Source organism: Trachemys scripta, chromosome 7 (assembly GCF_013100865.1).
Source record: "Trachemys scripta elegans isolate TJP31775 chromosome 7, CAS_Tse_1.0, whole genome shotgun sequence".
Classification (NCBI taxonomy): Eukaryota; Metazoa; Chordata; order Testudines; family Emydidae; genus Trachemys; species Trachemys scripta.
Genome location: NC_048304.1, coordinates 57,732,261 through 57,747,028, shown reverse-complemented (window position 1 = coordinate 57,747,028; position 14,768 = coordinate 57,732,261). Strand labels below are relative to the sequence as shown.

The 14,768-nt window shown below is 49.0% G+C and overlaps 1 long non-coding RNA gene across 1 annotated transcript; it reads left to right on the top strand.

The window, feature by feature from the left end:
* The first annotated feature begins 1,380 nt into the window (after window positions 1–1,380).
* Window positions 1,381–4,435, top strand: LOC117880986. The gene is made up of 3 exons (XR_004646655.1): window positions 1,381–1,632; window positions 2,788–2,929; window positions 4,346–4,435. It is a non-coding gene; the product is annotated as an uncharacterized LOC117880986 (long non-coding RNA).
* The last annotated feature ends 10,333 nt before the right edge of the window (window positions 4,436–14,768 follow it).

Sequence of the window (14,768 nt, the reverse complement as noted above, 5' to 3'; positions counted from 1 at the left end):
AAAAAGCCGGAGCATGCTCCCCCTCCCCCCGCCTCGTCTCCACCTCCCCCCATGCAATCCCATCAGAGTGGTGGCCCCGGAGTTGGGGGAGCAAGGGCTTTCACAGTCAGGGTCCGAGGCAAGGCTTTTGCAGCCCCGCTCACACCTGACCTGTCCCTCTGCGCGCGTTCAAGCTCCAGCCTTGCACTGGGGAATGGAGTGCAGCGGCAGCAGAGGCTCTGCGCGATTTTACAGCGCATGCTGCGCAGGGCCCGAAAGCCTGCGTGCACCGAGCTGGCTTGCGCCCGCTCGGGTCCCGGCTGCTTCCGCCCAAAGGCTGGGGCGCACATGGCGGAGGTGAAGCCCCGAGGAACCGGAGTCCCCACACGGGCAGCTGCTGCACCCCCACCCCCACCCATGGGTGCGTAGGGAGCCGGTTCCCCAGGTCGGACCTGGGGCTGCCCCCCTGCAGGTACTGCCCCGCCCTCCTGCCTGTGCTCGGGCCGGGGCCAGGCCGGACACACCCAGCCGTCCCCAGGCCTCCTCCCTCCAGCGCTTGCCTGAGAAGAAGGAGGAATGCGGCATGCTTGGGGAAGAGGCGGGGATTTGGGGAGCTATCCAGTGGAGGAAGGAGGGGGCAGAGTCGGGGTGCGAGCCAGAGCGGAGGACAAAAATTGCTTGTTTGTCCAGTGTCCCAGGAGAAACAAGCAAATATCGGGACAGTCCTGATAAAATCGGGACATCTGGTCACCCTAGCTGACAGTGGTCAGTGCCAGATACTTCAGAGGGAGCGAACAGAACAGGCCAATTATTGAGTGACCCATCCCCTGTCATTCATTCACAGCATCTGGCAGTCAGAGGTTAGGGACACCTAGTGCATGGGGTTGCATCCCTGACCATCTTGGCTAATAGCCATTGATGGGCTTATCCTCCAGGAATGTATCTAATTTCTTTTTTTGAACCCAATTATACTTTTGGCCTTCACAAAATTCCCTGGCAACAAGTTCCACAGATTGACTGTCCATTGTGTGAAGAAATTCTTCCTTTTGTTTGTTTGAAACTCGCTGCTTATTAATGAAATTGGCATAGGTGCGGGGGGTGCTACTGCACCCCCTGGATTGAAGTGGTTTCCCTTATCTGCAGGGTTTACAGTTTGGTTCAATGGCTCTCAGCACCCCCACTATAAAAATTGTTCCAGCACTCCTGTTCATTGGGTGAGCACTGGTCCTTGTGTCATGTCAAGGGGTAAATAACACTTCCTTCTTCCCTTTCTCCACACCAGTCACGATTTTATAGACATCTGTCATATCTGCTCTTAGTCGTCTCTTTTCTAAATTGAACAGTTCCACTCTTTTTAATCTCCTCTGACATGAAAGCTGTTCCATACCCATAGCATTTTTGTTGCCTTTCTCTACATTTTCCAATTCTAATATTTCTTTTTTTAGATGGGGCGACCAGAACTGCATGCAGTTTTCAGAGTGTCAGTATACCATGGATATATGTAGCGTCATTATGATATTTACTGTCTTATTATCTAGCTATATCTTAATGGTTCCTAACATTATTAGATTTTTTGACTGCCACAGAATACCAAGCAGATGTTTTCAACGAACTATCCACAATGACTCCAAGATCTTTCTTCGGTGGAAAAAGGTAATTTAGATCTCCATCATTTTGTATATATAGTTGGGATTATATTTTCCAATGTGCATTGCTTTGCGTTTATCAACATTGAATTTCATCTGCCATTTTGTTGCCCAGTTTTGTGAAATCCCTTTGTAAGTCTTCACAGTCTGCTGTGGCATTAACTGTCTTGATCAATTTTGTATTGTCTGAAATTTTGCCATCTCTCTATTTACCCCCTTTTCAAGATTGTTTATGAGTATGTTGAACAGCACTGGTCCCAGGACAGATCCAAGGGGGGCTCTGCTATTTACCTCTCTGCACCATGAAAACTGACCATTTAATCCTACACTTTGTTGCCTATCGTTTAACCAATTACTGATCCACGAGAGAACCTTCCTTCTTATCCCATAACAGCTTACTTTGCTTAAGAGCCTTTGGTGAGAGACTTTATCAAAGGCTTTCTGAAAGTACAAGTACACTATATCCACTAGATCCCTCTTGTCCACAAGTTTTGTTGACCCTGTATAAGAATTCTAATAGATTGGTGAGGCATGATTTTCCTTTACAAAAGCCATGTTGACTCTTCCCCAGTATATTGTGTTCATCTATTTGCCTGATCATTCTGTTTTTTACTACAGTTTCAACCAGTTTGCCTGGTGCTGAAGTTAGGCTTACTGGCCTGTAATTGCCAAGATTGCCTCTGGAGACTTTTTAAAAAATTGGTGTTACATTAGCTGTCCTCCAGTCATCTGGTACAGAGGCTGATTTAAGTGATAGGTTATATACCATAATTAGCAGTTCTGCAATTTCATATTTGAGCTCCTTCAAAACTCTTGGGTGAATACCATATGGGCCTGATGACTTACTACTGTTGATCTATCAATTTGTTCCAAAACCTCCTCTAATGACACCTCGATCTGGGACAGTTCCTCAAAATTGTCACCTAAAAGGAATGGCTCAGGTGCGGAAATCTGCCTCACATCCTCTGCAGTGAAGACCAATGCAAAGAATTCCTTTAGCTTCTCCACAACGGCCTTGTCCTCCTTGAGTGCTTCTTTAGCATCTTGCGCATCCAGGAGGGACGTAACCTGTGCTGTAGCTGAGGTGTCCCTGCAGTTCCCAGCACAGCAGTGTCAGTGACCTAGAGATACAGGGTCTGTTCCTGTTGTTATGTCTTCAAAGGGAGAATCAGCACTGATGACGCGTGAGGTGCCCATTTTACTGCAGCAGCTCTTCATAGGAGTGACATGGCCTGCAGAGATTGATGCGACCTCAAGAAGGAAATGTCCATCACTGCAGACCAGAGCAGCTCAGGGAGAGTCAGGTTGTAGCCCCTATGGAAATCTCTTCATTGGCAATTGCACTGTCCCAAGTGAGATGAGATGCTTGTTTTATGTGCATGTCAGGCAGTCACTTTATTACAAGAAAGGTTGAGCCATTAAGCCAGTTGAGCTTGTGGAAAAGGATGATCTTGTGCCTAAAGCATTGTTCTGAGATCTGCCACTAACTGACCAAGAATCTGTTAAACTTTGTAAAGCCCTGTTTATCAGAGCACCGACTAGATGCCTAGGGCAATAGTGTGCTCTCATTGCACGTTATAAATCTAGAATCACCCCACCAAAGTTAGTGGAGTTATTCTGGAGTTTCATGAGTGTAAATGAGAGCAGAATTTAGCCCCTGGCCCATAAAATAGCTCCATCCCCATCCCCATCCCCATCCCCATCTGTCCTTGGTTCCCTATCTCCATTAGAGGACAAGGCCACCTATACAAGCTAACCAGTTCAGGGGAGTGAGTCCAGAGCAGGTAGTCTGTGCAGGAGAAATACTAGTAAAGCAATTGCACTAAAAAAGACTTGGTGTGTGTGAGAGAGAGTAGCAAAATGGATAAGAGTTTGCAATTCAACTGCAGAGGAAATGAAGCCAATGTAATTTTGGGCTGTGTGCACAGAGACCTTATAAGTTAGCAAAGCAGTAGGGGGAATTCAAGAAGGCTCTGTGAGATCACAATTAGGTCATTGCCCACCAGCAGAGGCATTTTGGTGCCAGAAAGGTATCACCAAACTGACAGGAATTCAGAGGGGGTGAAAACTAAACAAGGAAGAGGCCTGTAGACATTGACAGAAGAGGAGAGATTAAAATCACTACATAAGTACAGCTCAGCTGTGAAAGCCATGACAAGTAACTGAGGGGTTTACACAGCAAGGAGGGAGAGCAGCTCCTGAGACTTCAGAGTGTAACTAGGAGCCATGAGAAAAGATACACCCCAGTAAAACCTAGACATTTTGGCTGAATCTCACATAACAATTCTGAAAAGCAAGTTCTACGGATGGCGAAAGTGATGGAAGCCCCTTCCTTTGGGACAGTAAAAGCTGCACAGAGAAGGCCCTTGTCACCATTGCCATCCCGGTTATATCACAGGCACTTCAGGCTGAGAGCCTGCAGGTGAATGGCCAGGAAGGGAAGCAGGACTCTTGGTCACCAGGGCTCAGACCATCTAGGCCTTTAAAGGCCAAAACCAGCCCCTTGAATTCTGTGTACCCCCATTTTACCCTTCCCAACCTTGGTTGGGGCTCTCTTATGCCCCTGCATTTCCCCAGACCATTGTCTCCATTCTGCCTCCCATGCCAGGGTCTCTATGTGCACCCCTACTGCCCCCTTCCACCCAGGCCTTCCCATTCCCCTTCCCTCCACCATTCTCACATTTTCTTTCTTTCTTCTTTGTTCCTTTCTTTTCTTTTAGGGTGTCAGCATCTGAAATCTGCACAGGAAGGATCATCAGAGCTGAGATGAGGGGTGCTGGTTGGAAGGTGCTAATGGCTGCCATCCACTGGTACGTTGCCCTGTGAACAGTGACAGAGGTGGCTGAAGCTGTTGGCTTTGCAAACCAGATGCCCAAGGGCTTTGTGTGTCCCCAGTGTAGCCCTTTCCTTTTTTCCAGTTTTCACCCAAACCAGTAGACTTCTGCTCATTGAGGCCTGGAACATTCCCTGAAATGTTGGAATTTCTCGGCTGTAGCGGTCTAGTCAAGAGCTATCATGTTACAGACAGACAGACGCATACAGAAATGCCATTGAGATGAGTGTCAGCCTTGCTTCACTTGGCAGATTACATTAGTCTGGTCTTGAGTAACAAAGGCGTGGGTCAGTGTAACAAGGTCCCCGCATGTGAACCAGGCACACTTACCTCACAAAGTGCACATGAACGGATATGTATCTGACTGCTCTGCTACCCAAACATTGAGCAACAGCCCATAGTCTATCTGTAAACTGCACTCTGGAGTCAGTCCACCTGCTTTGGATCTCAGACGCAGTGGTGAGGGGCAGGTGCTGCCACGATGGACAGTCTAAACAGCCAGCAGGGACAGAAGGGATAAATTTCATCCATTACATATTACCTGGGAATTGAAGGGGCCCTTCTTGATGGAGACCACAAAAAGCTGGTGATAGTGGAAACATGTTTGTCTCCCCAGCCTGAGGAATGAATGCCCCACTGGGCTGCTGCTCCTCAGCTGCAGGGAGTGCTGGGGGGCTGCTGAGAGCAAGCCCTTCTCTCAGTCCTCAACCTATGGCTTTGGTTGGCCAGTGGTGCTGGTGGGGGGCACAAAGGGGGACAGCTCAGATGGGGCCTGACAGAGAGGGGGGGAGCACCAGCCCACCTCCCCAGTTCTAAAATAGGGATAAGAACATCTCCTTTCTCCCACTCTTTCTATGTTTGGCCTGTTTAGACTGTGAGCTCTTTGAGGCAGGGACTGCCTCCCACTTCGTGTGTATGTACAGCCCCAGTGCAACTGTGCCCTGTCTTACTTGGGGCCTCTACAGGCTACTGTGATACAAATCATTAATAAAAATAAGAAGGGCCCTCAAAGGCCATGATCACCCATATAGAGTCCCCAGCATCTCACCTCCTGTTCTGAAAACCCTATGTGGGTATGAATATCTATTCAATATCTCAGATTAGGTCATGCACTAGATCTCTCCAAGATCATTGAAATAAACCTCATTTATAGTCTCCTAAGGCAGTGATACTCAATAGATGGCCAGCCAAGGCTTCCTGTGGGGCCTGCCAGCCAGTGCTTAATTTGTGCCAGGGCTTGGCAGTTCATATGCACAGCTGTTTGCTCCCCCAGGTATTAACACATACTCTGGGTTCATTAAGAAGTAAAAAGTGATTTTATTAAATACAAAAAGTAGGATTTAAGTGGTTCCAAGTAATAACAGAGAGAATGAAGTAAATTATCAAACAAAATAAAATAAAACCCACAAGTCTAAACCTAATACAGTAAGAAAACTGAATACAGATAAAATCTCACCATTCTATCACAGACTGGACGGCTTCCAGTTTGGGCCCACTCCTTCCCCCAGTACAGTCCTTGTTCCAACTCATGTGGTAGCTAGGGGATTTCTCATGATTGCAGCCCCCTTTGTTCTGTTCCACCCCCTTATATATGTTTTGCACAAGGTGGGAATCCATTTCCCCCCTCTCTGCATTCCCACCGCTCCTTCTAAATGGAAAAGCACCAGGTTAGAGTTGGATTCCAGTTCAGGTGACATGATCACATGTCACTGTAAGACTCCAAGCCCTCATTCTTCCCAGAAAGTCCTGCAAGCAAACAGAGCCATCCACAGTCAATTGTCCTGGTTGATGGGAGCCATGAAGATTTCAAATCACCATTAATGGCCCACACTTTGCATAACTACAATAGGACCTCAGAGTTGTAGTTCATATTACTAGTTTCAGATACAAGAGTGGTACATTTATACAAATAGGATGACCACACGCAGTAGATTATAAGCTTTGTAATGATACCTTACAAGAGATCTTTTGCATGAAGCATATTCCAGTTACATTATATTCACACTCATTAGCATATTTTCATAAAAACATATAGAGTGCAACATCACAGGAGGCTCCGGGAGGTGGCCCTAGTGCCGCCGGAGGCAGAGCAGAGCAGTCGGAGTAGGGCTCTGCCAGGCAGGGAGGCAGCTATGCACTCCAGCCGGGGGCCGCTGACCCACTGACCCTGCCATGGTGCTTGGCGGGGGGGCACTGCCTGGCCTGCCCCCCGTGGGGGACCCGCACTGGGAGGAGATGAGAACTGGGCCCAATCCTGAACCCTCTTGCACAAGGGGTGGGAGGCTCTTCCAGCTGGGCATGTACCCTGATCCAATTTGAAAGTGGCACAATCCGGGCTCAAGTGGTGGGGACAGCAGCCCCTTTGTATGGGAGCAATGGATTATGTGCCCAGCCCCCTGGCATTGAGAGAGTGATGGAGGGGGAGGGGAGGAACAGCGCTCTCTTCTGTGTCCAATGCTCCATTTGGAAACCAAAGCAAAGGTGATAATTTATGATTTATAAATTTTGTTAAAAGATAGAAATACTAATACTCATGTTGCAGTCATTGGCATTGGCAGCTGAATTTTTTATTTTGTTTTGTTTTGTGAGTCTTCTGCTCAAATGGCCCATCTCTTGTCATAAAATTTTCAAATCAGCCCACGGGTAGATCTAGTTGAATATCACTGTCCTAAGTTATGTCTACCCTAAAAGTGCTATGGCTCTGCAGCTATGGCGCTCTAGAACTGCAGTGTAGATGTTTCCTACATTCATGGTAGGGGTTGCTCTATCAGTGTTACATGTGTCTGACAAAGTGGGTATTCACCCATGAAAGCTTATGCTCCAATACATCTGTTAGTCTATAAGGTGCCACAGGACTCTTTGTTGCTTCTATCAGTGTTGTTAATCCAACTGTCCGAGAGGTGATAGCTAGATTAATGAAAAAATTCTCCCTTCAGCCTAGCTGCATCTACACTGGAGGTTAGGGTTATCTAACTACAGTGATCAGAGAGAAATTTTTCATAGCCCTGAGCAACGTAATAAAGACAATCTAATTTTTAAGTGTAGACCAGACGTAGCAGACTGTGGCTAGGATGTGGCAAAAGAGTGCTACAGTGAAGAAAATGTAAGTCTTAGGATATGTCTACACTATGAAATTAGGTCAAATTTATAGAAGCCGGTTTTATAGAAATCGGTTGTATACAGCCGATTGTGTGTGTCCCCACATAAAATGCTCTAAGTGCATTAAGTCGGCGGACTGCGTCCACAGTACCGAGGCTAGCGTCAACTTCTGGAGCATTGCACTGTGGGTAGCTATCCCACAGTTCCCGCAGTCTCCGCTGCCCATTGGAATTCTGGGTTGAGATCCCAATGCCTGAATGATGCAAAACAGTGTCGCGGGGGGTTCTGGGTACATGTCGTCAGGCACCTCCCCCTCCGTCAGAGCAACGGCAGACAATCGATTCACGCCTTTTTACCTGGGTTACTTGTGCAGACCACATACCACGCCAAGCATGGAGCCCGCTCAGCTCAGCTCAGCTCACCGTCACGATATGTCATCTGGGTGCCAGCAGACGTGGTACTGCATTGCTACACAGCAGCAGCTAATTGCCTTTTGGCAGTAGACAGTGCAGTATGACTGGTAGCCTGCATCGGCGATCTGGGTGTTGGCAGACGTGGGGCTGGCAGACGTGGGGCTGCATTGCACGCAGCAGCAGTCCCTTGCCTTTTGGTAGAAGATGGTATATTACGATTGATATCTGTCATCATCGTACTGCAGTGGCTGTCAATCATGGGCACCTGGGCAGACATGCTCAGTCCTATCAAACAGTCTCGACGATGATGGCTATTAGTCGTAGTATGCTATTTTCTGCCAAGCACCCAGAAGATGCCGAGGGCTATCAGTCATGCTGCACCATCGTCTGCCAGCTTAAGATGTAAAAAATAGATTTGTTCTGTATTCATTTGCTTCCCCCTCCCTCCGTGAAATCAATGGCCTGCTAAACCCAGGGTTTTGAGTTCAATCTTTGGGGGGGACCATTCTGAGTGACAGTTGTTTGTGTTTCTCCCTGATGCACAGCCACCTTTGTTGATTTTAATTCCCTGTACCTGTACGCCATGTCGTCACTCGCCCCTCCCTCCGTCCGTCAGATACTAGTTTCGTGCCTTTTTTCAGACCAGACGCCATAGCACTGGGATCATGGAGCCCGCTCAGATCACCGCGGCAATTATGAGCACTATGAACACCACGCACATTATCCTGGAGTATATGCAGAGCCAGGACATGCCAAAGCAAAACCAGGACCAGCCGAGGAGGCGATTGCAGCGCGGCCATGAGAGTGATGAGGAAATTGACATGGACATAGACCTCTCACAAGGCACAGGCCCCAGCAATGTGCAAATCATGGTGTTACTGGGGCAGGTTCATGGGCCCGGGAAACAGTATGCCGATTCTGGGCCCGGGAAACAAGCACAGACTGGTGGGACCGCATCGTGCTGCAGGTGTGGGATGATTCCCAGTGGCTGCAAAACTTTCGCATGCGTAAGGGCACTTTCATGGAACTTTGTGACTTGCTTTCCCCTGCCCTGAATCGCCAGAATACCAGGATGAGAGCAACCCTCACAGTTAAGATGCGAGTGGCGATAGCCCTGTGGAAGCTTGCAACGCCAGACAGCTACCAGTCAGTTGGGAATCAATTTGGAGTGGGCAAATCTACTGTGGGGGCTGCTGTGATCCAAGCTGCCAGGGCAATCAAAGACCTGGTGATATCAAGGGTAGTGACTCTGGGAAACATGCAGGCCATAGTGGATGGCTTTGCTGCAATGGGATTCCCAAACTGTGATGGGGCGATAGACGGAACCCATATCCCTATCTTGGCACCGGAGCACCAAGCCACCGAGTACATAAACCGCAAGGGGTACTTTTCAATGCTGCTGCAAGCCCTGGTGGATCACAAGGGACGTTTCACCAACATCAATGTGGGATGGCTGGGAAAGGTACATGATGCTCGTGTCTTCAGGCACTCTGGTCTGTTTCGAAAGCTGGAGGAAGGGACTTTCTTCCCGGACCAGAAAATAACCGTTGGGGATGTTGAAATGCCTATTGTGATCCTTGGGGACCCAGCCTACCCCTTAATGCCATGGCTCATGAAGCCGTACACAGGCAGCCTGGACAGTAGTCAGGACCTGTTCAACTACAGGCTGAGCAAGTCCCGAATGGTGGTGGAATGTGCATTTGGATGTTTACAAGCGCGCTTGCGCAGCTTACTGACTCGCTCAGACCTCAGCGAAAAGAATATCCCCATTGTTATTGCTGCTTGCTGTGCGCTCCACAATATCTGTGAGAGTAAGGGGGAGACATTTATGGCGGGGTGGGAGATTGAGGCACATCGCCTGGTCGCTGATTACGCACAGCCAGACACCAGGGCAGTTAGAAGAGCACAGCAGGGCATGATGAGCATCAGAGAAGCTTTGAAAATGAGTTTTGTGACTGGCCAGGCTACGGTGTGAAACTTCTGTTTGTTTCTCCTTGATGAACCCTCCGCCCTCCCCGACCCGGTTAACTCAACTTCCCTGTAAACCAACTACCCCCCACTCCCCTCCCCCCTTCGAGCACCGCTTGCAGAGGCAATAAAGTCATTGTTACTTCACATTCATGCATTCTTTATTAATTCATCACACAACTAGGGGGATAATTGCCAAGGTAGCCCGGGATTGGTGGGGGAGGAGGGAAGGAAAAGGACACACTGCAGTTTAAAACTTTAACTCTTATTGAAGGCCAGCCTTCTGATGCTCGGGCAATCATCTGGGGTGGAGTGACTGGGTGGCCGGAGACCCCCCCACCGTGTTCTTGGGCGTCTGGGTGAGGAGGCTATGGAACTTGGGGAGGAGGGCTGTTGGTTACACAGGGGCTGTAGCGGCGGTCTCTGCCCCTGCTGCCTTTCCTGCAGCTCAACCATACGCTGGAGCTTATCAGTTTGATGTTCCAGCAGCCGGAGCATCGACTCTTGCCTTCTGTCTGCAAGCTGATGCCACCTATCATCTTCAGCCCACCACTTGCTCTGTTCATCCCGCGATTCAGCCCGCCACCTCTCCTCTCGTTCATACTGTGCTTTTCTGTAGTCTGACATTGACTGCCTCCACGCATTCTGCTGTGCTCTTTCAGCATGGGAGGACATCTGGAGCTCCGTGAACATGTCATCCCGAGTCCGCCATTTTCTCCTTCTAATCTTCACTAGCCTCTGTGAAGGAGAAACATTTGCAGCTGGTGAAGGAGAAGGGAGAGGTGGTTAAAAAAGACACATTTTAGAGAACAATGTGTACACTCTTTCACGTTAAATTTTGCTGTTCACATTACACAGAAACGTGCTTTCGTTACAAGGTTGCATTTTTCCTCTTATATTGAGGGCCTGCCGGTTTGGTGTGAGAGATCACTCACGCAGTGCCAGGCAACAGATTTCGGCTTACAGGCAGCCATGATTAGCCACAGTCTTTTGGCTTTTTTAACCTTCTTAACATGTGGGAATGGTTTCAAACAGTAGCGCCCTAATTTCCCATACCAAGTACCCATTGGGTTGGCCATTTAAAATGGGTTTGCAATGTAAAAGGAGGGGCTGCGGTTTCCGGCTTAACATGCAGCACAAACCCAACTAACCTCCCCCCCCCAATTATCAGGGATGATCACTTCACCCCTTCCCCCACCGCGTGGCTAACAGCGGAGAACATTTCTGTTCAGCAGAGCAGGAAGGGGCACCTCTGAATGTCCCCTTAATAAAATCACCCCATTTCAACCAGGTGACCGTGAATGATATCACTCTCCTGAGGATAACAAAGAGCGATAAGGAATGGATGTTGTCTGCATGCCAGCAAACACCGGGCCCATACGCTGCCATGCTTTGTTATGCAATGATTCCACACTACATGCTACTGGCCTGGCATGGTAAAGTGTCCTACCATGGCAGACGGGATAAGGCAGCCCTCCCCAGAAACCTTTTGCAAAGGCTTTGGGAGTATATGAAGGAGAGCTTTCTGGAGATGTCCCTGGAGGATTTCCACTCCATCCCCATACACGTTAACAGACTTTTCCAGTAGCTGTACTGGCCGCGATTGCCAGGGCAAATTAATCATTAATCACTAAACACGCTTGCTTTTAAACCATGTGTAATATTTACAAAGGTACACTCACCAGAGGTCCCCTGTGTGCCCTCAGGGTCTGGGAGCACGCCTTGGGTGAGTTCGGGGGTTATTGGCTCCAGGTCCAGGGTGATAAACATATCCTGGCTGTCGGGGAAAACGGTTTCTCCGCTTCCTTGCTGCTGTGAGCTACCTATATTATCTTCATCCTCATCTTCCTCGTACCCCGAACCCGCTTCCCTGTGTGTTTCTCCAGTGATGGAGTCATAGCACACGGTTGGGGTAGTGGTGGCTGCACCCCCTAGCATGGCATGCAGCTCCGCGTAGAAGCGGTATGTTTGCGGCTCTGCCCCGGACCTTCCCTTTGCCTCTCTGGCTTTGTGGTAGGCTTGCCTTAGCTCCTTGATTTTCACGCAGCACTGCTGTGCATCTCTGCTATGGCCTCTGTCCTTCATGGCCTTGGAGACCTTTTCTAATATTTTGCCATTTCTTTTACTGCTACGGAGTTCAGCTAGCACTGATTCATCTCCCCATATGGCGAGCAGATCCCGTACCTCCCGTTCGGTCCATGCTGGAGTTCTTTTGCGATCCTGGGACTCCATCACGGTTACCTGTGCTGATGAGCTTTGCATGGTCACCTGTGCTCTCCACGCTGGGCAAACAGGAAATGAAATTCAAACGTTCACGGGGCTTTTCCTGTCTACCTGGTCAGTGCATCTGAGTTGAGAGTGCTGTCCAGAGCGGTCACAATGAAGCACTGTGGGATAGCTCCCGGAGGCCAATAATGTCAAATTCCGTCCACACTACCCCAATTCCGACCCGCTAAGGCCGATTTTATCACTAATCCCCTCGTCGGAGGTGGAGTAAAGAAACCGGTTTAAAGGGCCCTTTAAGTTGAAAGAAAGGGCTTCGTCGTGTGAACGTGTCCAGACTTAATTCGATTTAACGCTGCTAAAGTCGACCTAAATCCGTAGTGTAGACCAGGCCTTAGAGAAATGGAGGCAGAGTTAAGGTTGCTTGGTGATATTAAACATTAGCTACAGAGTGGGAGACTGTATCCTGGAAAGCAGTTATTGTTAAAAGGATTTAGGAGTCACAGTGGCCAAACTACTCAACACAAGCTCCCAGTGGGACACTGTGGCATAAAGGTCTTGTGTGGTCCTCCAGTGTATAAACAGAAGAGCAGTGAATAGGAATAGGGAAATGATTTTGCCTCTGTGTAAGGCATTGGGATACTGTGTACTTGTCTGGTAGCCACATTTTTAAAAGGATGTTGAAAAATTGGAGAAAAGAGTCACAAAAATGATTCAACAGCTGAAGAAAATTCCTTACAGCGAGCTCCTTGAAAAGCTCATTCTGTTTAGCTCCTCAAAATGAAGACTGAGAGGTGACTTGATTATATGGAATAAACACCTTCAAGGGGAGAAAATAGCGGCTATTAGAAGACTGTTTATTATAGAGGGGAAAGGCAGAACAAGACCCAGTGACAGGGAGCTGAAGCCAGACAAAGTCAAATTAGAACGAGGCATGTTTTTAATACTGAGAGTGATTAACCACTGAACAGACTACCAAGTGGTGAATTGTCCATCTCTTGAGGTCTTCACATTGAGATGTGGTGCCTTTCTGGAAGATCTGGTTTTTGGTTATACCCAGGATGTCAGAATAGAGGATCTAGATTCTTCTGCCTGAAAATCTATGACTCAATGTTAGCTCTGCATTTCAAAACTTTGAAACCACTGGTTTTCTTTTAAGCTCCACTCTGACCTGAGGAGTTGGTCCCTTCACATCCTGTTCCAATAACTTCTCGTGGACCCTGATCCAAATCCCACTGAAATAAATGGCAATATTTCCACTGACTTCTAGGTCACATCAAGTCTTGAATCTCAGTGTCTTAATGTTTCAGTTTGAAACCAAGAATTGTATAGGTTCAAAATAAGGGGGAGGGGAGGGTCACAACATTTTTTAAAGGTTAACCCAGGGGTCGGCAACCTTTCAGAAGTGGTGTGCCGAGTCTTCATTTATTCACTCTAATTTAAGGTTTGCGTGCCAGTAATACATTTTAACGTTTTTAGAAGGTCTCTTTCTATAAGTCTATAATATATAACTAAACTATTGTTGTATGTAAAGTAAATAAGGTTTTTAAAATATTTAAGAAGCTTCATTTAAAATTAAATTAAAATGCAGAGCCCCCTGGACTGGTGGCCAGGACCTGGGCAGTGTGAGTGCCACTGAAAATCAGCTCACATGCCGCCTTTGGCACGCATGCCATTGGTTGCCTACCCCTGGGTTAACCAGACTTTGTGAAATCTCCAAAAAGGTTCAGGATTCGGTTTGAATTTTTATCAAAAATTCAGCTTGGTGTTTTTCTTAAGTGTCTGCTGCTCATCGATCTATATGCTAAATCCTGGAGAGCAACATGAAAAGGAATTATCATTGTATGTGTATAATGTTCCAGCTGGCACCAAGCCAATGAGAAACATTTAACCCGATGGGTGCAGAGAGAATAGGGTGACCAGACGTCTCGATTTTATCGGGACTGTCCCGATTTTTGCTTCTTTGTCCCGCGTCCCGACCGATGTTTGGTCGGGACACTGGACAAAAAAGAAATGTTGCGCTCCTCCCCCCACCCCGGCTCTGCCCCCCTTCCCCCATTGGCTACCTCCCCAAATCCCCGCCCTGGCCCCGCCTCTTCCCCAACCACGCAGCATTCCTCCTCCCTCCCAGGCTTGCAGCATGGCGGCGCAAGCCTGGGAGGGAGGGGGTGGCGGCGGTGCCTGGATCCTGGAGCTGGTGAGTCAGCTCCGGCACCCGGGCACCCGGCAGGCAAAGGGGGGCTGGCAAGGGAGGGAGACGGGGGGCTCAGCTTTGAGCCTTCCGCCACGACAGAGGGCTCCTGCCCGGGCCGCTGCACCCGGGGCCAGGAGCGCAGCCTGGAGGCTGCTCCAGCCCTGCAGCCCGCGGGGTAGCGCGGTGGGTGCGGGCGGGGGCAGCGTGGAGCGGGCAGGGGCCGGTTGGGCGGCGTGGGCCGAATCCCTGCTGCTGCCAGGGAGCCCTGCGCCTCTCCCTCCCGCTCGCGGCTGTGGCTCCTTCCCGGCAGGACGCGGCCCCCGGCCTGCCTCAGCCACATGTGGCACGCGTCCAGCTGCTCGTTCCCAGCGGGAGGGAGAGTAGGCGCGGGGGACGCGCGCAGCATGTGGCCG